Here is a 23,212-nt window from a genome sequence, read left to right as displayed (position 1 = left end):
GCTGTCTAGTACTAGATTCACCATTCCATTTTCCTCCTGTCTCCTGTGGAGTATCCCAAGGTCTACTTCCTTTTTCACTTAATATCAACATTCTCGATAAGGTATTTCCCACGGTATAGAAATTGATTGATGATTTTCCAGTATCTGAAACCTTCTAAAGAAATTTTATAATGCCTTGGAATGAGACACGAAATTAAACCCTTCGACATCCATGACAATGCCAACATTTTTCCTTGAATTCCCTCTCTTTTCCCTTACCCTATCAAATTTATATGCTTTCCTTTCCTTATTTTCCTCTCTTTCCCTTAATCATATACCACCTGAAATTTCTGCGTCCTTCCTAAAATTACTTGTGGTCACTGTTTCTTCTAATTTAAAATGGGATATCCATATTAACAATATTATCTTAAAGCACCTATCCCCTTATTTAAGCTCCTGAATAAATTTTTGTCCCCTATCAGATTCGTTAAAGATTTATATCTTATTTGTAAATCGACAGCTTCAATATGATTCTCCGGTTTGGCATCATCACATTTCGTGGGAAGTCATATAATATTAAATTAATTCAAAGAAGAGCCTTGCAAATAATTTTGTAAGAAGATGAAGTACCACTCTTTTCCTCTAAAATACATTTAGTTTAGAAAGTCTTGAAAGCAGGTGCCTCTGTCATCAAAAAAGGCAGGACAAAACGTTTCATTGGAGAGTAATTCCCTCAAAAGAGACTCCTTATTCAGACCTGATCCATCTTGGACCATCTCTCAGTCTGTTCTTATCTTATTTTTCAACTTCAAAATACGAAATTAAAATGTCTTTATATCAGTCAATGCATCCAACTAATTTAGAGGTTGTGGTTTGTAAATATTCACTTATCTCCTCCTTTTTATGCTTTAATTGACCCTTTTTTAATTTGTCAGTCTAATCGGTTTTAATTTTGATGACATGCTATGGCCCGTATATATGATAGCTATTTAAAAAATGATAAATCTGATCTAGACGACGTATGCAACAAAATTATGAAAACTACAACAGAGAATTATGGAAAGAAGACTGCCTAGAACTCACTAAAAACTGTGGTCACTATAATACACAAGTACCCTGCTAACATCTGACCACAGGACCAGGCCGTCTGAGGCCAACACAGCTACACATGCTCCTCCTCCATCCTAACATATTCAAAGACTCCCTGTTTTTACTCTTCCAGGAAGCTCTTGCTTCCATTAAATCTATCTTTACGATATTCTCCCACCAAAACCGCGGACGACCTGCTTTCCGTTTAGCTCTTGACAGTGGGCCAAAAAGAACAATCTTCGGCAATTTGTCAACCTTCACTCACAGAACGTTCCCAAGCTATCTCAACCTTTGTCTCGTTATAGAATGAATCGAAGAGCGATAATGCCAAGTAATTAGCTTCCAAATAAAACCAGGATAATCCTTCATTAATTACCATACTCGCTCTTACCACCTTTCTTATAGAGGAGTTTAATTAGTTTTCTCATAATCGCTATGTGCTATTCTTCTACCAAAAAGAGTTTTCCTAAAATCGCTATGTGCTTTTCCTTTTCCAAAAATTAGATAAAAAACAAGTTTTTACAACTGAATATAAGAGGCAACGTAATGATTAAAACGAGCTTAAATTATTACTTATATGATTGGGATTGTCCTCCTCCTCAAGAGTGGGGTTGTCCCCCATTTTTACACAATTTTTTTTAATAACATTAAAAAAAAGGCTTATTACTCTAATTAAACAGCCCTTGTGTACCACTGACGATCAGCTTTCCGTTTAGCCCTTGACGGTGGGCCAATAAGGACAATCTTCGGCAATCTGTCAATCTCCACCCACAAAAAGTGCCCTTACCATCACAACCTGTCTCTTATTTTAGCAACAGAAAGCGGGAATGAACCACACTTCTCGCAAAGCTTCCTGTATGAAAAAAGGTCAGTCAGCCGCGTACCCAAAATGATCCATCGGCAATTATCTGGAAAACATCTTGTAAATCTTCGTCAGTTTTTTGGAGCAACCATACTTCAGAACCATATTTGACAACTGTAATAATTTTCTAGATTTCCAATAATCTAATCTTGGTTCACACACTTATCTTCCTATTCTTCCAAACTTTTTTCAACTGTGAAAAAACACCCTGAGCCTTGACTATTTGACTTTTGACATCTTCACTGCTCCCAACGTTTTTACAAATAATACTACCAATGTAAGTGAAGCTGTCTAGTTGATCAACCTTTTGGCTACCCAGAGTCACCATTTCATCTTCACTTATTCCTAGTCTTAGCGATTTTGTCTTCTCAACATTAATTTTCAAACCTATTCTAGCTCCATTAACTCACAGAACATCTAAAAAATCATTTATTTTACTCAAACATGATTAATAAATCATCAGTATAGTCTAAGTCCAGGAAAGTTTTTCTTCTCCGTTTTATTTAAAAGTTCATCAGAATCATCCACATAAAGGGGGATAGAACACAACTCTGCTTGATTCCTGATTTAATACAAAGCCAACTCCTAACCTCCTTTCCTATCTTAACCGCAGCAATGTTATTCTCGCAATAGCACTAGCCACTTTTAATGTATTTGTCTGGTATACCATACAAGGATGGTACACATGCAAGGATTACCTTCCCTAAAATCTTTTATATACCGAATCAAACGCTGGCTCATAATCCATAAAACTTGGAGTAAATGTGTTTATCGACACAGGTTCTTCTCAAATATTAACCTAATAGTGAAAATTTGGTCAACACGTCCTCTAATGTTACTAAGCCCGCACTGTTCTTCTCTTAAAACTTTGTCTATAGCATCTCTCAGTCTAAAAGATATCGTATTACTAAGTAATTTGCTACCTATAGAGACCAGGCTAATCCCCCTTCAATTACCATATTGACTTTTCACTTTCGATACTTATCCGTTATTAAAAGAACACTGAAGATTACGCTGTATAAAACTCGAGAACAAACCAGTTTCATCTGTAAGGATTAAGACAATTAGCTTACGCTCAGTGGAAAACAGGTGACGGGTGACAGAATACATTGGAATAATATAATTTGGGTATATATTTGGACACTAGGGGGGGTAAGGGTGAAGTATTTGGACAGCGTGAAGGAGGAAAACAATTCTTATTTCATAATATGCAGAATATTTTTAGCTCACACATTTGGCATCCAGCCTCACTATAATTTAGCCCCCCCCCCCCCCCTATTGTGCAAATATACAGCCTAAATTATGTAGTTTCAATGCACCCGTAACTTGTTTTTCCAGTTTTTGTTCAGTCACAGTTGATTCAATTTGCAGGTAAACGAGTAGAAACAAGAGACTCATTGCGAGAATACATGTAAAATATCGCACATGTGGAGTGTTAGGGGTAAAGCATAGCGGATCTACACGCAAAATGTTTTAGCTATAATTATCTATAATTTAGCTATAATTAGCTATATATAAATATGCGGATCTACACGCAAAATGTTTTAGCTATAATTATTTTGTATATTATGAAGTAAAAATTGTTTTATTTGGATTTAAATAGCTTCACTTCTTGGGTGTCGCGGTTATAAGACATAAGTACCTTTCAATTTCTATGGCATTTGTTCTAACAGGCTCCCGCTCATTTTAAGAACGACTAGCTTCTTGTTTGACCCTTGATGGTAGGCCAAAAAGGACGGTCTTTAGTAATCTGTCATCTTTCAAATCCAGAAAAAACAGCTAATAAATCTTCCCCGTCTTTCGGAGTGCTCAAATCTCTCTTTTGATTACACAGACTATCTCATTTGTAAATGAATACTTACCATAATATATATAAAACGTGCAAAAAAACAAAAACGATATTATTTCAAACTTTCCGACTTTTTGAACAATTCTTGTCTTAAATATATAAAACCATCATCACTCTTGTCTGCAGCTCGTGCAATTTGGGTGAATTAATCCAAGAATTTTAATTTTTTATCCTGGAGAAAGATTATACCTTTAACTCTGCTTTTTGAACACATGTATTTTTCCGTTCCGGTCTCCTCTGTCCCATCCATAAATAAAAAGCAACAATATTTTTTATGACCGAGTTGTGATCCTATTTTATTTATTCATTTTTTATTTTTTACTGTTTCTTACAATAGATTTTTCCAAATTAGGTTTAACAGCTATATTGTAAAACTAAAAGCAGTTTTTCGGTAGTCCGGTTGACCCTCTTTGATTTTCTTTTAAGGAAATGATTTCTCAATAATCATTCTATGTTTAAAATAATTGGTTTTAAAATATGCATGTTCTTCGACTAAAAACTAATAAATAAAAAACAAGATAAGTTTGCGATAGAGCAAACTAGAATTGTTTGTCATTTTAAGGCCCAAAGGAACAATTTGGTCCTAAGTGGGCCAAAATGCTATTGAGCAAAAATTTTGAGATTCCCATTTCCATGTGGCATAGTCAATCCTAAAGAATCTAAAAAAAAAACAGCTTTAACGGCTGTTTTAAAAGAGGATCTTTCGTATTTTGAAGCTTCAATAATTTTTTAATTTAATCTATTTGTCTATTTAATGTCAAATGTGAAAAAAAACTTTAACATAACAACATCCCGCGCTGAATCCTGCGGCATGATATACAGGAGGGATAGTAAAAAAAAGTAAACTATTTTACTATCTTACCATCTTACTATTTATATATATATATATATATATATATATATATATATATATATATATATATATATATATATATATATATATATATATATATATATATGTAAATTATTTGATTTAGTAAAGAGTGACCCATCTCCTTTGTATTTTTTCCACACTTACAAATAGACAAAATCATGTAAAAAGATTAAAAAACCAACTGTAAACTTCGATTTCGGGTTCCTTAGGGTGCATTCGCATACAATTTGATACAAAGCGCTTAAAACTCTGACACTAGTGAATTTTCGGCGCTCCGACATAGATTTAAAATAAATTAAGTTTTTTATCTTTTGTATTGTAAACAGTTTTGAAAGAAAGCTAGTTGCAGCTTCTAAAAAAAAATTGAAAGAAAAAGAAAACCGAGATAACTTGACAATGGCTCAAATGACAATGGACCATTACCCAGCAGATCTAGACAAGATCATAGCATAATCAAATTTAATCAAACTTAATCTAGTTTAATATAAATTTTAATTTAAACAGCAGAAAAAATATTTCACTATAAATTTCAAAAATTATACACAATAGTTTGTTTCTAAATACTCTTCGTTGATTATACAATAAGCAGAGCAAGGCAAGGCCAATTTCGATAAATGTACACGAATATAGGCCTTCCTATTTTATCCTTTGGCAAACTTCTTATCTTCAGCATAAAAAACTGAATATTGAAATAACTACTTTTTATTATTTAGGTTCTACTTAAATCCTATTCACAATGAGATTTTATTAATATAACCACGCACCTAGTACAACTTACCTTTGCAAGTTCATGGGCAGGCTAGAAGATTTAGTCAAATACCGAAGTTTAACTAGCGCTACTTTGAGCCAATTAAATTTTTTATTCAACTTTTGGGTGATTGTATGAATAAATTTTATTGGCCCATATTACAGTATTAGTTCAGTATTAGTACAATCTCATTGTCAATGGGCACTTAGTTCCCTAGCTCAGTATGGCTAGATGATGCTGGTTGTTCATTTTTTTTTCTGTCTTAGTAATGTCCCGGTTTTTCGGAAGAAATTTTTTGTAAGAATAGGAAGATAAGTCTTCGAACGAAAATTAGAATATCGGAGATGATAATCAGTGATGATACTGGTCGAGCATGGTTCTGAAATGTGGGTTCTTTGGAAGACGGGGGAGGACTTTCTATATATTTTCCAGGGGAATTGTCTAAGGATTGTTTTGGGTGCTCATCGGACTGATCGGATTTCAAACAGTAAGCTGTACCAAAAATGGAGTTCAGTCCCGCTTTTTAGGGCTATAACGAGAAAAAGGTTGAGATCCCTACGACACGTTTTGCGGATGAAGGATAACAGATTGCTAAAGATCGTCCTTCTTGGCCAAACAAAACGCAGGCCGTTCCCATATGGGTAGGAGGAGGTTGTAAGGAACTCGGTCGTAAGGAGATTGTCAGGAAAATCGAACCTCTTGGGATGATGTAAAGAGGTAAGTTTTGAATATATTGTCATGGAGGAGCTTGTGCAGATGTATTGGCATCAGGTTGCTAAGTGTTGCTGTGCGTTGTTAGCAATAGTAGCAGTATTTGCTTATTAGTTTTAAATTGTAATTTATCCTATCTAAAGTTAGTAATTGTAGAACTTACATTGGCTTCCTAGATGGCTTTCTCGTCATGCTCAGTTTGGGTTGTTGCTTCGGTTTACAGACTCGATCCAATTCAGGCGTACGAGCTGCTGTCTCCTCCATCAGCTGGTTGTGTTCCTCTATCAGCTTTTCAACTGTGGGTATATGATCAGGCAGAGGTTCAGCGTCCCTATCAACTAACGTGTTTTCTTCTTTTGTAAGCCAACTAAGAAGCTCTTCCAGGAGTTCGTCTGAGTTGCGAAGCTGTTTAATGTGTTCTTCAAATCTATGATCTCTCTGAAAGTTATTTAGTCTTAGAATAACAAGAGAGATACGGAGGGTGGAGGGGCAAGGAAAGAGATAAGGAGGGAGTGGAGTTAGAAAGAAAGAGAGAGATAAAAAAGAAAAACTCTAAATGAGAACGAGGTAGAAACAAACGATAATCGTAAGACGTATATATTAAATTAAAACAAAATTTTAGTTTATCTTCACCACAAAACCAGGACGCCAAAACCAAGCATTCAATAGAAAAAATAAAATGAAGTTTCTTTCTTTACATCAAGTTGATAAGAAAATTATTTTGATAAGATCTTTGATTAAAATAGAAAGAAATATAGAACTGAAGCGTACATTGAATAATGTCTATTAAGTAGCTTCGTGACCAAGTAATATTCCCTAAATAATTAAAAGTAACTTCCGTAAGAACCTAAAAGGAATAAACCTACGACCAATCACAAGTAATATTAACGAAACGGGACCAAGTACTTCGTTGGTGTTTGTAACATTGACTACTTATGTAGTTACTACATAATTAGTTGCGTTGTGACCACTTATGTGTTTGTACAAGCTTTGGAACAGTGTTCGTGTGTAATTTAATTGATTTTAACAACAATGCCTTTAGAATAATCGTACTATTATTAACTTTTTTATTCTGTATGCAATACTTAAGAATAATGCCTAATCAATCTAATTTCTTTTTTCGATTAGCTAAGTTTTGCATGCAAAATTATTAAGAGCTCTAATTCCTAATAATTTCCAAAAATAATTGCGAATATTAAATAAAAAATTATGTAGTATTTAGTTACCAAACGCTAGATGGCGTTGAGGTTTTTTTTGTCAACACTATCGCCAGTTCCCAATCTGTTAAGTTACTCATATTATTCAGATTTTGAACATGAGTCATCAGTGAACCATGAATCATACTTTTCCACTCCTTTCGGGAGAAGGCCTGGCAAACGACAGTAAAATATAATGCCTATAATATAATAACTCATAACCTATAATATATTAATATGTGCCGTATTTAACCATTGACGCAGTTGAATACTTAAAGTACTTCCCTTACCTGTCTTGACCAATTCGAAGCCTCGTCCCACCTAGACTGGATGACGGTTATCCAGTGTCGTATAACACTAACTGCATCTGGATGACACTTTAAAAGAATATCATTGGCCTACACCAACGTGTCATTCTTTTCATGCTCCTTTTCATTTAGTTCTTCAAAGAAACGTTTGTGGTCACCAATTTGATCAACACATTCATCTTGATCATCTAGCAACTGGCCATTAAATCTGAAAAATTATAAAATATATTGAAAGTTTGGCTCTAGCCCTTTGATATGTAAGCCGTCCAGAAACTAGTTGACGAGGTGCTAGGAAAACAAAGAAAATAAAAAAAAAAGAGGCACAATCCATTTTATGTTTATGGTATCAAACATCCGCTGGAACTAATCTTGAAAATTCTGCACAGAATAATCTTCCAGTTAAGGTAAGGCATATCTTCGTTAACACGAATAATTATAACAAATATCAATTCTAGCCAACAAGGAGCAGAGTTGAACGTGTCAGCTAATTTGGCTTAGGACGGAAAATTTATCAAGTACATTTTAGAATGGACTTGACCAAATTAGCTTCTAAAATAAGAATTATAAGATAAAATAAACTCGTTTTAAAAATATACTAAAAAGTAGAAAACAGTTTTTTCTCCAGAATCTTTGAATACAAGTGAAAACAGGGTGCGCAAAACTGATTGACCTTTACATAACATAGATATAAAAATGATTTAAGTTTTAATTCTTAAGTTTTAGATTTTAAGTGCACAAATTCAAATTCAGTTAGTTGAGGAAAAAGAGATAAAAGAAATTAGAATTGAGTTATTAAAATCTTTTATATTTATCATTTTCAACTTTTTAGCCTCAAACACTAAAAATTATCTTATATAAGGTTTGAACCTAAGTTATCGTGGCCACAGGCATGTTTTCTTATCGCTGGGCTACCAAGTCTTGCATAATAGTGCTTGTTTAATAAGTTTTGCTGTGCCCAATCATCTGTTTATGCTGTTTTATTTTTACAAGGGGGAGTTTACAAGAGGGAAAATTATTTGATTTTGAATTGCAATTTCGTTGGAAGTGCATATACTAATAAAATTTGGAACCGATTGAGAAAATGGAAGTGGTCAAAAAATGGCTCACAAATTTATGTGACAAAATGTCAGTGAACTGAAAAAAAAACGAGTTAAAAATATATGAATGGTTAATGACCAAAAAATAATTGATGTTATCTTTTGGCATACTGTAAGCGATGCTATGGTACTACCCGTCTCAAATTAGAAATAAAATAAATCAAAACTATAATTGAAGCAGAAAGAATCAATAGGATTCTCTTTAGAACTAAGAAAACAATCTTCAAATAGCCACGAAACGTACAATTGGCATATGTTTTTATTCTAACTCACGGAAGGGGCCGGTGTTCCTCTTAGAAAACAGATAATTCTACATTAACGACTTCAGTAGGCCTATAGTCTATGCTAATATGAATAATAGCCTATTCTAGTCATCACCTATAAATATGGTGACATATTACATTTTTCACTTTTATCAGCAGTAAGTACAACAAATACAATTAGTATAATTTCGTACCTCAATTCCATTTCCCCATCACTTAACCAGTCAAAAGGCATTTTAACTCGTCTATGCAGCTCTTCAGCATTAGTGAGGGCGTCCTCGAGGCGATCGACCGAGCTCGGGCAGCTTCAGACACTTTATTCCATGATTCATCTAATTGCTTGACCTTGTTTTGAACAGAAGCAGCATCTTCTGGTGTGGCACTAGTTAGCAATTATGTTGCAGTTTTGCGAACTTGGTTGGCTTGTGATAATCGCCCGTTAAATTCATCTTCACAATTCTATGAATTGAAAAGGGAATTAATCAATATCAGGTATATTTGTTCATGTAAAAACGTCAAATATGAGGCCAAAAAAGATTCAATATAAACTATATAATTTATTAATATCCCTATATAAAATATATCATATCATAACTGGCCATGTCCATTAGCTCTAACTCTATCACAATCGTGCGTCGTCATAAGCGGGAGCAATTCTCTGCCAAACAAGTTTAAATTTGTCCCACTTTAATATAAGTTCTATTAAAAGTATACTTGTTATAGTATATGCTTACGTACTTATTATATAATATATCAAAATAACACTAAATTATAGTTATATATTAAAATAAAAAAAATGATGTGGCTAATCTAACCCTCTTTTGTCCAACGCCAAGGGGAACGAGTTGAAACTTTTAGTAAGGATTATTTTAGGAGAAGGAGGGGACTTTTTTCTTGGGGTGGGGGATGTATGTATATTTGGTGGTGAAGAAGAAACATATTTATCGTCTCATGTTAATATCAGCATAATTAAGATTAGTCAACAGCAAAGTATAACTCAGTCAATATGGTTTCATTTTGATTGCAAATAGTAATAAAACGTAATCGAGAAAAATTAGGACTTACTGTAGCAAAACCATCAATAAATTAATAAAGATATGACAATTCTATCCCTCCCGTTAATATTTTGCCTCTTATAATGACTGGTGCTCTTGCAACAGGATTAACTCTAGATTTTCATTCTTACATTTTGTATACCTAGTGGGTTTTTTTTAAAATACCATTGTACATCCTCTTTTTTTTGTTCCAAAAACTTCAAATTTAAAAAACAATAACATCAATTAAGCAAATACAACATAGAAAAAAATTAATTGTTGACAAAAAAGAGAAGAAAAGAGAGAAGGGTGTAAATACAGAAAGCGTAGAAAGTGCCTTATGCTGGTTTTTCAAGAATATGATAGTAGCAAAAAAAGAGATAAAAAAATCAATAATTATAAAATTTAGCCCACATAGAACTACAGTCATAAAATATAAAACATTAAAAATAAAAATAAATAATAAACAAGAGCTAAGAGCTCATATGGCACTTGTGACGAGGCGAGAAGAGCTAAGAGCCAAGAGATCATATGGTATGAGCTCTAGCAAAATTCTATGAATCAATAGATTGATTTAAAAAGGAAAATAAGAGGCTTAATGCCGGTCAGGATTTAAAATAAGAGCTCTGAGTCACGATGTCCTTCTAAATAGCAAAATTCATGAAGATCCGATCACCCACTCGTAAGTTATAAATACCTATTTTTTTCTAATTTTTCCTCTCCCTTTTGCCCCCCAGATAGTCGAATCTGGGAAAACGACTTTATCAAGTCAAATTGTGCAGCTCCCTGACACACCTACCAATTTTCATCGTCTTAGCACGTCCAGAAGCTCCAAACTCGCCAAATCACTTAACCCCTCCCCTCAACTCCCCCAAAGAGAGCGAATCCAGTATGGTTCAGTCAATCACGTATCAAGGACATTTGTTTATTCTATCCACCAAGCTTCATCCCGATTCCTACACTCCATGTGTTTTTCCAAGATTTCCCCCTCCAACTCCCCCCAATGTCAAAAGATCTGGTCGGGATTTGAAATAAGAGCTCTGAGACATGCATTCCTTCTAAATATCAAATTTCATTACGATACGATCACCTGTTCGTAAAATAAAAATACCCCAATTTTCACGTTTTCCAAGAATTCCGGTTTCCCCCTCCAATTCCCCCGAATGTCACAGGATCTGGTCGGAATTTAAAATTAGAGCTTTAAAGCGCAAGATCCTTCTAAATATCAAATTTGATTAAGATCTGGTCACCCTTTCGTAAGTTACAAATGCCTCAATTTTCAAAATTACCCTCCCCCCCCCAACTCCACCAAAGAGAGCAGATCCGGTCCAGTTATGTCAGTCACGTATCTTAGACAGGTTTTGATTCTTCCCATCCAGTTTCATCCTGATCTCACCTCTTAAGTGTTTTCCAAAATTTCTGGTTCCCCTCAACTGCCCCCCCCCCTCCAATTACGCTGGATCCGGTTGAGATTTAAAATAAGAGATCTGAGTTACGAGATCCTTCTAAATATGAAGTTTCATGAAGATCCGATCACTCCTTCGTAAGTTAAAAATACGTCATTTTTTCTTATTTTTCAGAATTACCGCCCCCCCCCCCCCGCAATTGAGCGGATCCGTTCCAATTATGCAAATCACGTATGCAAGACTTCTGCTTATTTTTCCAACTAAGTTTCATCCCAATCCCTCCAATCTAAGCGTTTTCCATCATTTTAGGTTTCCCCACCCCAAACGTCCCCCAATGTCACCACATCCGGTCAGGATTTAAAATAAGAGCTTTGAGACACGATATCCTTCTAATATCAAATTTCATGGAGATCCAGTCACCCGTTCGTAAGTTAAAAATACCTCCTTTTTTCTAATTTTTCAGAATTAACCCCCCCCCCCCAACTACCCCAAAGAGAGCGGATCCGTTCTGGTTATGTCAATCAAGTATCTAGGACTCGTGTTTTTCCCCACCAAGTTTCATCCCGATCCCTCCACTCTAAGTGTTTTCCAAGTTTTAGGTTTCCCCCTCCTAACTTCCCCCCCCCCAATGTCACCAGATCCGGTCGGGTTTTAAATAAGAGCTCTGAGCCACGATATCCTTCTAAATATCAAATTTCATTGAGATCCGATCACCCGTTCGTAAGTTAAAAATACCTCATTTTTTTTATTTTTCAGAAATACCCCCCCCCCCCCAAACTACCCCAAAGAGAGCGGATCCGTTCCGTTTATGTCAATCATCTATCTAGGACTTGTGTTTATTTTTCCCACCATGTTTCATCCCGATCCCTCCACTCTAAGTGTTTTTCTAGTTTTAGGTTTCCCCCTCCCAACTCCCCGGCCCCATCACCAGAACTGGTCGGGATTTAGAATGAGAGCTCTAAGACACAATATCCTTCTAAACATCAAATTTCATTGAGATTCGATCACCCGTTCGTAAGTTGAAAATACCTCATTTTTCTAATTTTTAAGAATTATTCCCCCCCCCCCCCAACTACCCCAAAGAGAGCGAATAAGTTCCGATTATGTCAATCATGTATCTGGGACTTGCGCTTATTTTTCCCATCAAGTTTCATCCCGATCCCTCCACTCTAAGTGTTTTCCAAGATTTTAGGTTTCCCCCCCCCAACTCCCCCAAATGTCATCAGACCCGGTCGGGATTTAAAATAAGAGCTTTGAGACACAATATCATTCCAAACATCAGATTTCATTAAGATCCAATCACCCACTCATAAGTTAAAAATACTTCATTTTTTCTATTTTTTCCGAATTAACCGGCCCCCACTCCCCCCCCAGATGGTCAAATCGGGAAAACGACTATTTCTATTTTAATCTGGTCCGGTCCCTGATACGCTTGCCAAATTTCATCGCCCTAGCTTACCTGGAAGTGCCTAAAGTAGCAAAACCGGGACCGACAGACAGACAGACCGACAGACAGACAGACAGACAGACAGACCGACAGAATTGGCGATTGCTATATGTCACTTGGTTAATACCAAGTGCCATAAAAATTAAACAGAGAAGAAAACAGAGAAGATGGAGAACTGAGAAAAAAGACTGAAATTCAAAAAGCATAAACGTAGAAAATACCCTTTGCTGGTCTGTAATGAATGTGACCGGACTGATAGAAAATATATAATTGATAAATTTAAATTGAATAAGTGAGAAAGAACAAACTGCGGTAATAATATTCAAGAAAAATGTAAAATCAAAAATGCTTAATAAATAAATCTTAAAAAAGAGAGCAGGGCGTATAAAAAATGAAAAGAAGAAGGAAGTGAGAATAAAGACTGAAAATTTAAAAAGAATAAATGCAGAAAATACCCTTTGCTGGTCGTTGAAGAATATGACTAGTACCAGTAACAAAAAATTTGATAAATTAAAATCAGATAAAATATAATATGAAGTAATAAATTATATAATAATATAAAATTTTAAATATACTATAAATGGACTTAAAAAAAAGAGAGAAGGTAGCAAAAAAAGACAAAAATGAGAAAAAAAGAGAATGAAAATTTAAAAAGCCTAAATTTATAAAATACTCTATGCTCGTCTTTGAGGAGCATGACTGCAGTTACAAAAAAAAAAAAATATTAGTAAATAAACAAATTGATGTACTAAATATTGATAGTGCTAAATTATATGACAATATAAAACTCAAACATATTTTAAAGGGATTAAAAAAAAGAGGATAGAAATGAAGAGGATAGAAGAGAGAAAAGAAGAGATTAAATTTAAAAAGGATAAACGTAAAAAATACCTTCTGCTGTTCCTTGAAGAATATGACAGTATCCAAGTCCCCATGTACAGGTCCCTCTTTCATCAGAGGCAGGTCAACTTTGCACAACCAATCAAGAAGAGCCTGGAGGGCATCCTTAAACTGTCCAGAAAACAGTAAACCTTCCTCAAGCTTCCTCTGCCGTTCCACACTGCGATTACAAACGTCTTGCCACTTATTTTTTAAATCTGTCATCGGCTGCTTAATAACTGGCTCATCTGTTTTTGGTGCCCTATCTTTAAGGAGTTTTCCAGTTCGTATTGTTGCATCATATGTTGGTTGTTTGGCTCCGAGAGAGCGTTGGAATTCTTTATGCTTTTGTAGGAGCTGTTTGATTTTGTCTGGATCTTTGCCAAGGGTGTGAGCTGTTTCGTCAAAAGGTTTGACAGCGTTTTCAAGCCAATTGTTTAGATAGGTGTAAGCGTCGCTGAATTCTTTGGTTTCTTTATATCCGCGATCAATAGCTCGAGTACGTTCTGCAGCCTGAAAGAAAAAGCAATGAGGATCGAGATATCAAAATGAATAGACAATCTGGTGAATAAAAAACTGAATGCGCATGGAAAAAGAATACAGTGAAAAGGAAGAACGACTTGAAAAAAAAATAAGCGTGGAAAAAAGGATTGGAGAGAAAAGAGCCAAAACAATGAGAAAAAGAAGAGCATTTTAAATAAAAAAGGGATCAAAATAGAAATGTCAAAATAAGCTGAAAACCAATTACATATAAATGGAATAAACGGCAATCGCAAAAGAAACAAAATAGAGAACAGCAGCTTGAAAGTAAACAAAGGATCATTGAGATACCAAAGTATATATATCGCCTAGCAGATTATAAATATACATGGAAATAGAAGAGTTAGAAATGGAGTAACAGCTTAAAAGAAAAGTTATAAGCATAGAAAAGGGATAGAGAAGTGTAAAATACTAAGAAATAAAAAGCAACTTCAAATAAACCAGGGATAAGAACCAGAATATCAAAGTAAGTTGAAAGCCAAATGAATATAAATATGAATGGAGGAGTAGAATTAAAAAAGGAGTAGCAAAGAAGGCAGTTGCTTGATAGTAAAAACAAGAGCTAAGAGCTCATATGGCACTTGTGACAAGGTCGGAAAAGCCAAGAGCCAAGAGCTCATATGGTATGAGCTCTAGCAAACTTCTAAGAATAAATAGATTGATTTAAAAGGAAAATCAGAGGTTTTATACCGGTCAGGATTTAAAATAAGAGCTCTGTGACACGAGTTCCATCTTAATATTAAAATTCATTAAGATCCGACCGCCCACTCGTAAGGTAAAAATACCTTATTTTTCCAGTTTTTCCTCTCCCTTCAGCCCCCCAGATGGTCAAATCGGGGAAAACGAATTTATCAAGTCAATTGGTGCAGGTCCCTTACACACCAAAACTTTTATCGTCCTAGCACGTCCAGAAGCACAAAACTCGCCAAAGCACTGGACCCCCTAACTCCACCATAGAGAGCGGATCCCCAAAAAGTTTCATCCCAATCTCTCCACTCTAAGCATTTTCCAAAATTTCCGGTTTCCCCCTCCAACTCCCCCAAATGTCACCAGCTCAAGTCGGGATTTAAAATGAGAGCTCAGAGACATAAGTCCCTTCTAAATATCAAATTTCATTAAGATCCGGTCACCCGTTCTTAAGTCAAAAATACCTCAATTTTTCTAATTTTTTCGAATTAATACCCCCCCTAACTCCCCCAAAGAGAGTGGATTCAGTTCAGTTATGTAAATCACGGATATAGGACTTGTGCTTATCCTTCCCACCAAGTTTCATCCCGATCTCTCAACTCTAAGCGTTTTCCAAGATTTCCCGTTTCCCCCTCCAACTCCCCAAATTTCACCAGATAAGGTCGGGATTTAAAATAAGATCTCTGAGACACGAGGTCCTCCTAAATATCAAATTTCATTAAGATCCGATCACCCATTCGTAAGTTAAGAACACCTCATTTTTTTTAGTTTTGCCTCTCCCTCCAGCCCCCCAGGTGGTCGAATCGGGGAAAAGACTATTATCAAGTCAATTTGTGCAGGTCCCTGACACACCTACCAATTCTCATCATCCTAGCCCGTCGAGAAACACCGAACTCTTCAAAGCACTGGAAATCCCCCCACCCCAACTCCCCCAAAGAGAGTGCATCCGTTCAAATTATGTCAATAACGTATCTAGAACTTATGTTTTAGATACGTGATTTTTCTGAGTTACCCACATCCCCCAAAGAAACCGGATCCGGTAGATCCGATAGCCAGTTCTTTCACCTCTGATCAGAATAATTATAATCTTCGCAATACCAAAAATAATATTCAAGTTCCTTTTACTCCTTGCGTAAGGTCAGACTTTAATCCTTTAGTTGCGAGTCATATTGTAAGGAATAAGTTGCCCGAACCAGCTCGAAGGTGCCACTCATTCGGTTTGTTTAAAAAAACTATTAAAAATTCTTGGCTTCTTAGAAATTATTTGATCTATTTTTATACATGTATATGCGTGTATGTATGTATATGTATATATATTTCCTTATTATTTCATTGGAGTCTATTTTATCTACTGAACTACATAACTAATTTAGTATATTCAATCTATTAGCCTATTTAGTTTTGTTTTCTATATTTTTTATTTTATTTATATTTTCTTTTCTTCTCCTTTTTGCTCTTCTCTCTGTGAGTAAGTGGCTAAGAGCCTCTGGGGGAATAGTAAAAAATGTAATATTGTATGTGTGTTTCGTGATGAATAAATCTTATCTTATCTTAGTTCGTAAATTAAAAATACCTCATTTTTTCTAACTTTTCCGAATTAACCGTCCTTCCATTATCCCCCAGCTGGTCAAATCGAAAAAGCGACTATTTCTAATTAATCTGGTCTGGTCCCTGATATGCCCGCCAACTTTCAGCGATCGCTATATTGATCACGTACCTAGTTTCGAATCTTCTTCATGTAAAAATTGGAATGGTCCGGGATTCGAGCCCGAGACCCCTCGCACCCTATGCGAGAATATACACCTAGACCATAAGCCATACTTAAGAAGAACAATCATTTGTTTTAGGGGCAAATAAAATTCATCTCAACTATCTTGTTCGCTCGCTCCCCCCCCCCCCAGATGGTCAAATCGGGGAAGAGACTATGTCTATTTTAATCTAGTCAGGTCTCTGAAAAGCCTGCCAACTTTCATCGTCCTAGCTTATTTGGAAGTGCCCAAACTAGCACATTCCCCCGAACTCCCCCAAAGAGAGTGAATCCGGTCCGGTTATGTCAATAACGTATCTAGGACATGTGCTCATTCTTCCCACTAAGGTTCATCCTGACCTCTACATTCTAACTGTTTTCCAAGATGTCCGGTATATATATGTATATATATATATATATATATATATATATATATATATATATATATATATATATATATATATATATATATATATATATATATATATATATCATGAATAGAGAAATCACCAATGCAACAGCACAAACACATAAAAAAAAAAAAAAAGACAGAAGGAGAAAAGGAAGACTGTTTTCCTAAATTAGTGATATATATAGACCAGTACTTGAATGAGGCCTTAACCCTACTCATCCATACAATCACATAGGTCAAACAGCATAGCCATACACAATCAACCATAAAGAATAATCCATGGACAGGCAGTCATGTCGTCAATAAAGTGTTGTGGCTACCACAGAATATCCATGGCATCCCCGTGTCAGGTATCACCCCTAAAATACATGCCTATGAAAAAAAAAATGCAAATGTAAAACAACCAAGTAACACCAAAACAAGCTTATCCAGTTAATATATCCCTCTTTTTAGCAACAATAGGTAAACTAAATATGATAAATTTTACCAAATCACAAATATTAACACAATGCAAAAAAAAATTGAATGAACTAAACAATTATAGAATTGATCGTTACCATGTGGCTATTTTTTTAAAAAAAATCCGCTCTATTAGAATCACAATTCGAAATAAATGGCGCTACATCATCATTTGTCGAACCTCCGAAATTAGTTGAAAATTTCTTTAAGTAATATATAGATTTATATATATATATATATATATATATATATATATATATATATATATATATATATATATATATATATATATATATATATATATATATATATATATATATATATATATATATATATATATATATATATATATATATATATATATATATATATATATATATATATATATATATATATATATATATAAATATATATATATATATATATATATATATATATATATATATATATATATATATATATATATATATTTATATATATATATATATATATATATATATATATATATATATATATATATATATATATATATATATATATATATATATAATATATATATATATATATATATATATATATATATATATTATATATATATATATTTAATTTAAATTTTATTTAAAAATTTAATATGTAGAGGGCCCCACAAAAGAAAATTCAAATCAGGCCCCGTAACTAGTCGATCTGGCCCTGGATTTGGGCTGTATATTTGCAAATTAGGGGGTGGGGGGAAAGTGTAGCGGATGTGCATGCAAATTGTGTTAGGTACAATAATTTTGCATATTATGAAATAATAATTATTTTTAATTTCAAACTGTCCAAATTCTCTACCCTCACCCCTTTATTCTGTCAATTGTCTTTGTCTAGAAGCCCTCAACCATATACTCTCTCAAGGGAGGTAAGAGAACGGGAACGATGTCGTCACAAAAAAAAAAACATGAATCAGACAGGCTATGTGCAAATAAATTCATTTTTAACCAAAATTTCAACTTATTAGTTGTCTTGTTGTACGATAAAAAAAAAAAAAGTTTTTTTTTAACTGCAAGTAAAGAGCGACACTATAACTTAAAACGAACAGAAACCATTCCGTATATGAAAGGGGTTGTCCCCTCCGCAAAGCCCCGCTCTTTACGCTAAAGTTTGACAGTTTCTCACAACTCAACTTTTTGAAACAATACAAAACTTTAGCGTAAAGAACGAGGTGTTGCGGAGGGGACAACCCCTTTCATATATGAATAATTTCTGTTTGTTTTAAGTTTTAGTGTCGCTCCTTACTTGCAGTTAAAAAAAACTTGTTTTTTTATTTAATTTCTGAACGTCTTTGAATTAATGCGTGTTTTGATTTTGGCCCACCGCACATAAACAATTAAAACGAAATTTGCATATTAATTTTTTTTTTCGGCTAAATTTCTTTTTCATAGTCTTGATCGGTAGATTTTAATACAAACAAGAGCTAAGAGCTCATATGGCACTTATGACCAGGTCAGAAGAGCCAAGAGCCAATAGCTCATATGGTATGAGCTCTGGCGAAATTCTAAGAATCAATAGATTGCTTTAAAAGGAAAATCAGAAGCTTAATACCGGTCGGCATTTAAAATAAGAGCTCTGAGTCACGAGGTCCTTCGTGACTCACCGTGACATCACCCATACCATAATATGTGCATCATTCAACATGGGAGAGACTATGTCATCCATGTAAAAATTCATGAACAAAATACGTCATCATGAAAATAAGGAGCAGCATTAAAACTAAAACATAAATTATTTCATATATGAAGGAGTTTCACTCCTCCTTAATACCTTACTCTTTACGATAAAGCTTTTAGCACATAAAAAAGCTTCCTATTCTAATTACCGTGTTTCAGCGACCGTTCTTCAAAAAACTGGGAAAAACGGTCAAACTTCTTGGTAAGGTATTGAGGAGGGAGCCACCCCTTCATAAACGGAACAATTTTTGTCGTTTAGAGTTTAAATGTTGCTCCTTAAGCGTAAATTTTTCCAGGAAAATTCACCGCCCGTAAATTTCCTTCCCAAAGGATCTTCCCTATGAAAACCCACCCCAAGCGCAAATCCCCCAACCAGAAACTTTTTATATATATTTGAAATCAGCGAAACAAGCTGATTCTTTTGATGGTACGATTCATTTTGGTTACTATTGAGCCGACTCCATCATTACTCACAATTCGTTACCATGAACTATTTGATGAGCTTTTTTAAAAATTCTAGAAAAAAACCTTTAGCGTGAAGGGCACATTGGAGAGGAGGCTAGCCTCCTCGTATGCAGAATAATTTCTATTCGTTTTAAGTCGTCATGTCAATCCTTACTTTCAATTGAAAAAACTTTTATTTTTAATTTCTGATTGTTTTTTAAACAATGCCAGGAAATCTGGCTCCCTCTCCACGGACAATTTACTTCCCAACGAGAAATTCCTTGATGGGAAGATCCTTCCACGAATCCCCCCCCTCTCCCCCAAAAATATTTGTACGCTTCCCAATGAGCAAAAGTTCATAAATTACAGTACTTCCCCCGGGGATAGGGGACTCAAGTCATGATAAAAAACATATTTATTAAATCTTTCGATTATGCTGAACAAACTAGCTCTCTAAAAATTTTGATTGGGCTACTAAGGCGAAAAAAGCTGTGGGAGATGGGCCAGCTACCCATCATTGTTTTTGGTCAGTTAAAAAAAGTACAAGAACTTTGATTTTAGATGACTTGTTTCGATAAGTGGCTTGATACGATTACCTCTGGAGAAAACAAACAAAAAGAACAAACAAATAAAACACGCATCAGTGATCTTTTTCTGGCAAAAAATGTAAAATTCCACATTTTAGTATATAGAAGTTTGAAATCTCCAACCCAGGTTTCTCTGGTAAGCTGAATCTGATGGTTTGATTTTAAATAGGATCACTAGATATTATGCAGGAGTGTTGAACCCCTTTTTTTAAAAAATTTATTGCATTTTTTCCCGGTTCAAAACTTTTGAAGGGTAACATTGAACTTGATGAATTTTTGTATATTTTAAATAAGGATCAAAATCTGATTTATCTGATGTATCTATTGTTATCAAGCCTCTGATTCTTAGAGCCACGGTCACTATTGAGCCACATCACTCCTTACTTACAGTTCGTTACCATGAAGTGTCTTATTCAAAGGACGAAATTTAGCCATTTTTATTGAGATTCGTTAATTCCATTGAACAGAAATATAGCTTAAACGTAAACAGAATTTCTAGTTATGTTTTGCTTTGGTCTTGTTTTTGGTTATGTCTAGGTTAAAAAAAAGAATAAAATATGGTCTTTCTGGGACCACTAAAAAAAAACAATCGTCAATTATTTCTTTTCGCTAATTTGGTAGAATCAAGTTGTCAAAAACTGGCTAATGGCCAAATTTTTTAGACATAGCTGTAACCCCTAAACATCTTCTATAAGTTTCTGTGAACGAATTTTTTGTCTAGCATCATTTAAAGATTAATTGGACATAATGAAAATATATTGTAAGAACTGTTTAATGCAGATGGACTGAACTCACAAAAGCTGGATTTTAATTTTGGATGTTCTCATGAGGGCCAGCCCTCATGAGAACTTTGAAAATTGAAAATTTGCCCTATTTTCAGAAAAGAGAAAAGTTCAAATGATCTTAATGAACATAACACTATTAGATTCAGCTTATGAACATATTATGAACATAAATAAACATATTAGATTCATTAGATGTCAGAGAACACTCCTATAAAAGTCTCAAGTTCATAGCTACAAAGGAAATTTTGTGTTATTTGCCAGAACAAAGATTATGGATCCGAGTTGAATTTTCCCCAGGGATGATCGTATAAAGCCGATGGTCCTGGAATATCGGAATAGGGCCTGTTCGAAAAAACATCGAAAGTTCTAGGGCCTGTTTTAGTGACCAAAGAGATTGGAGGGAGACTAGCCTCCACCCAAGCTCCTTTTTCCCCGAAGTCATCTGATAAAAATTTGGAAGAGCCATTTGATTCAGCATTGTAGAAATATCCAATACCTATGTCTATGGGAATGACAAGACACCCCATAGCCCATAAAAGTTTGTTTTATGCGAGGGGGGAAGGATATTCCACAGAAAGAATTTTAGAAAACAAAGTTTTCAAGGGAATTTTGCAGGCAAATTTTACACTGAGATGGGGATTCCGCAGCAAGATTTTAAACAGGTCAGATATTGAGTATAAAAGTTTTTTCAGACACTAGATTTTTTCAGTACTTTTAGAGTTTTCTTGTTAAAATTCAGCAGCTTTTTCATATTTCGGAGTAGCTCTTAAAGAATTGGGACAAAACTTCAAAATCAAACAGTACGTGGTAACAAACTGTAGTAAGGAGCGACCCGGCTCAATAGTAACCGAAACTCTACAAAATGGAATTTTGATACCAATAGTTAAATCAAAACAATCGCATTTTAATGCTGATTTTAAATATATAAGTTTCGTCAAGATCAGTTATACCCATCAAAAGTTAGGAGCCTGAGAAAATTTGCCTCATTTCAGAAAATAGGGGGAAACGCCCCCTAAAAGTCATACAATCTTAACGAAAATCACACAATCAGATTCAGCGTATCAGGGAACCTTGGTGTAGAAGTTTCAAGCTCCTATCTAAAAAAATGTGGAATTTCACATTTTTTGCCAGAAGACAGATCACGGATGCGTGTTTATTTTTTTTTTTTTTTTTTTTTTTTTTTTTTTTTTTTTTTTTTTTTTTTTTTTTTTTCTTTTTTTTTTTTTCTCAGGGGGGATCGTATCGACTGAGTGGTTCTACAATGTCGCGAGAGGGCTCATTTTAACGGAAATTAAAAGTTCTATTGCCCTTTTCAAGTTACCGAAAAAATTGAAGGACATCTAGGCCCCCTCCCATACTCATTTTTTTCCAAAAGTCACCGGATCAAAATTCTGAGGTAGCCATTTTATTCACCATAGTCGAAAAACCTAATAACTATGTCCTTAGGGACGACTTACTCCCCCGCAGTCACCGTGGGAGGGGCTGCAAGTTACAAACTTTGACCTGTGTTTGCATATAGTAATGGTTACTGGGAAGTGTACAGACGTTTTAAGGGGGATTTTTTTTTTGTTTAGGGGGGAGATTTGAGGGGGGGGGGGTTACGTGGAAGGATATTTCCATGGAGAAACTTATCATGGGGGAAGAAAATTTCAATGAAGGGGGCGCAGGGTTTTCTAGCATTATTTGAAAAAAAATGAAAAAATAAATATGAAAAGTTTTTTCTACTGAAAGTAAGGAGCAGCATTAAAACTTAGAACGAACAAAAATTATTACGCATATGAGAGGTTTACCTCCTCGTTATACATCAGTCTTTACGCTAAAGTATTTTCAGTAATTTCAACTATTTATTCTACGACCTTTGTGATTCAGAGGTTAGTCTTAAGGAATTGGGACAAAATTTAAGCTTTAGGGTAAAGAGCGAGGTATTGACGATGGTTGAACCCTCTGATACACGCAATAAAAACATAGAATATTAAAGTTCGTTACATAAATTAATTCTTAAGTTACGTATATTTTTTACCAATGAAAACGTTTGTAAAAAATTAAAAGTTCTAGTTGCTTTTTTAAGTAGTCAAAAAATTGGAGGGCCACTAGGCCTCCTCC

General features: G+C 34.6%; 2 long non-coding RNA genes across 15 annotated transcripts in view; one reads left to right on the top strand and one right to left on the bottom strand.

The window, feature by feature from the left end:
* LOC136042355 (uncharacterized) overlaps positions 1-23,212 on the top strand; it is a 129,509-nt gene that overhangs the window by 13,265 nt on the left and 93,032 nt on the right. The window lies entirely within an intron of this gene.
* Positions 1-23,212, bottom strand: part of LOC136042354 (uncharacterized) — a 169,490-nt gene that overhangs the window by 141,146 nt on the left and 5,132 nt on the right. For all 14 annotated transcript variants that reach the window (XR_010621263.1, XR_010621262.1, XR_010621264.1 and 11 more), the window contains exons 2-5: positions 13,755-14,255; positions 9,171-9,435; positions 7,599-7,824; positions 6,276-6,550 (exon numbers count right to left, since the gene is read on the bottom strand). This is a non-coding gene — a long non-coding RNA (uncharacterized LOC136042354). The remainder of the gene's footprint in view (positions 1-6,275; positions 6,551-7,598; positions 7,825-9,170; positions 9,436-13,754; positions 14,256-23,212) is intronic.

This window comes from Artemia franciscana, unplaced genomic scaffold (assembly GCF_032884065.1).
Source record: "Artemia franciscana unplaced genomic scaffold, ASM3288406v1 Scaffold_1170, whole genome shotgun sequence".
NCBI lineage: Eukaryota > Metazoa > Arthropoda > Branchiopoda > Anostraca > Artemiidae > Artemia > Artemia franciscana.
Note: the sequence above shows the minus strand (reverse complement) of the source record. Positions and strands in the feature narration are given on the sequence as shown.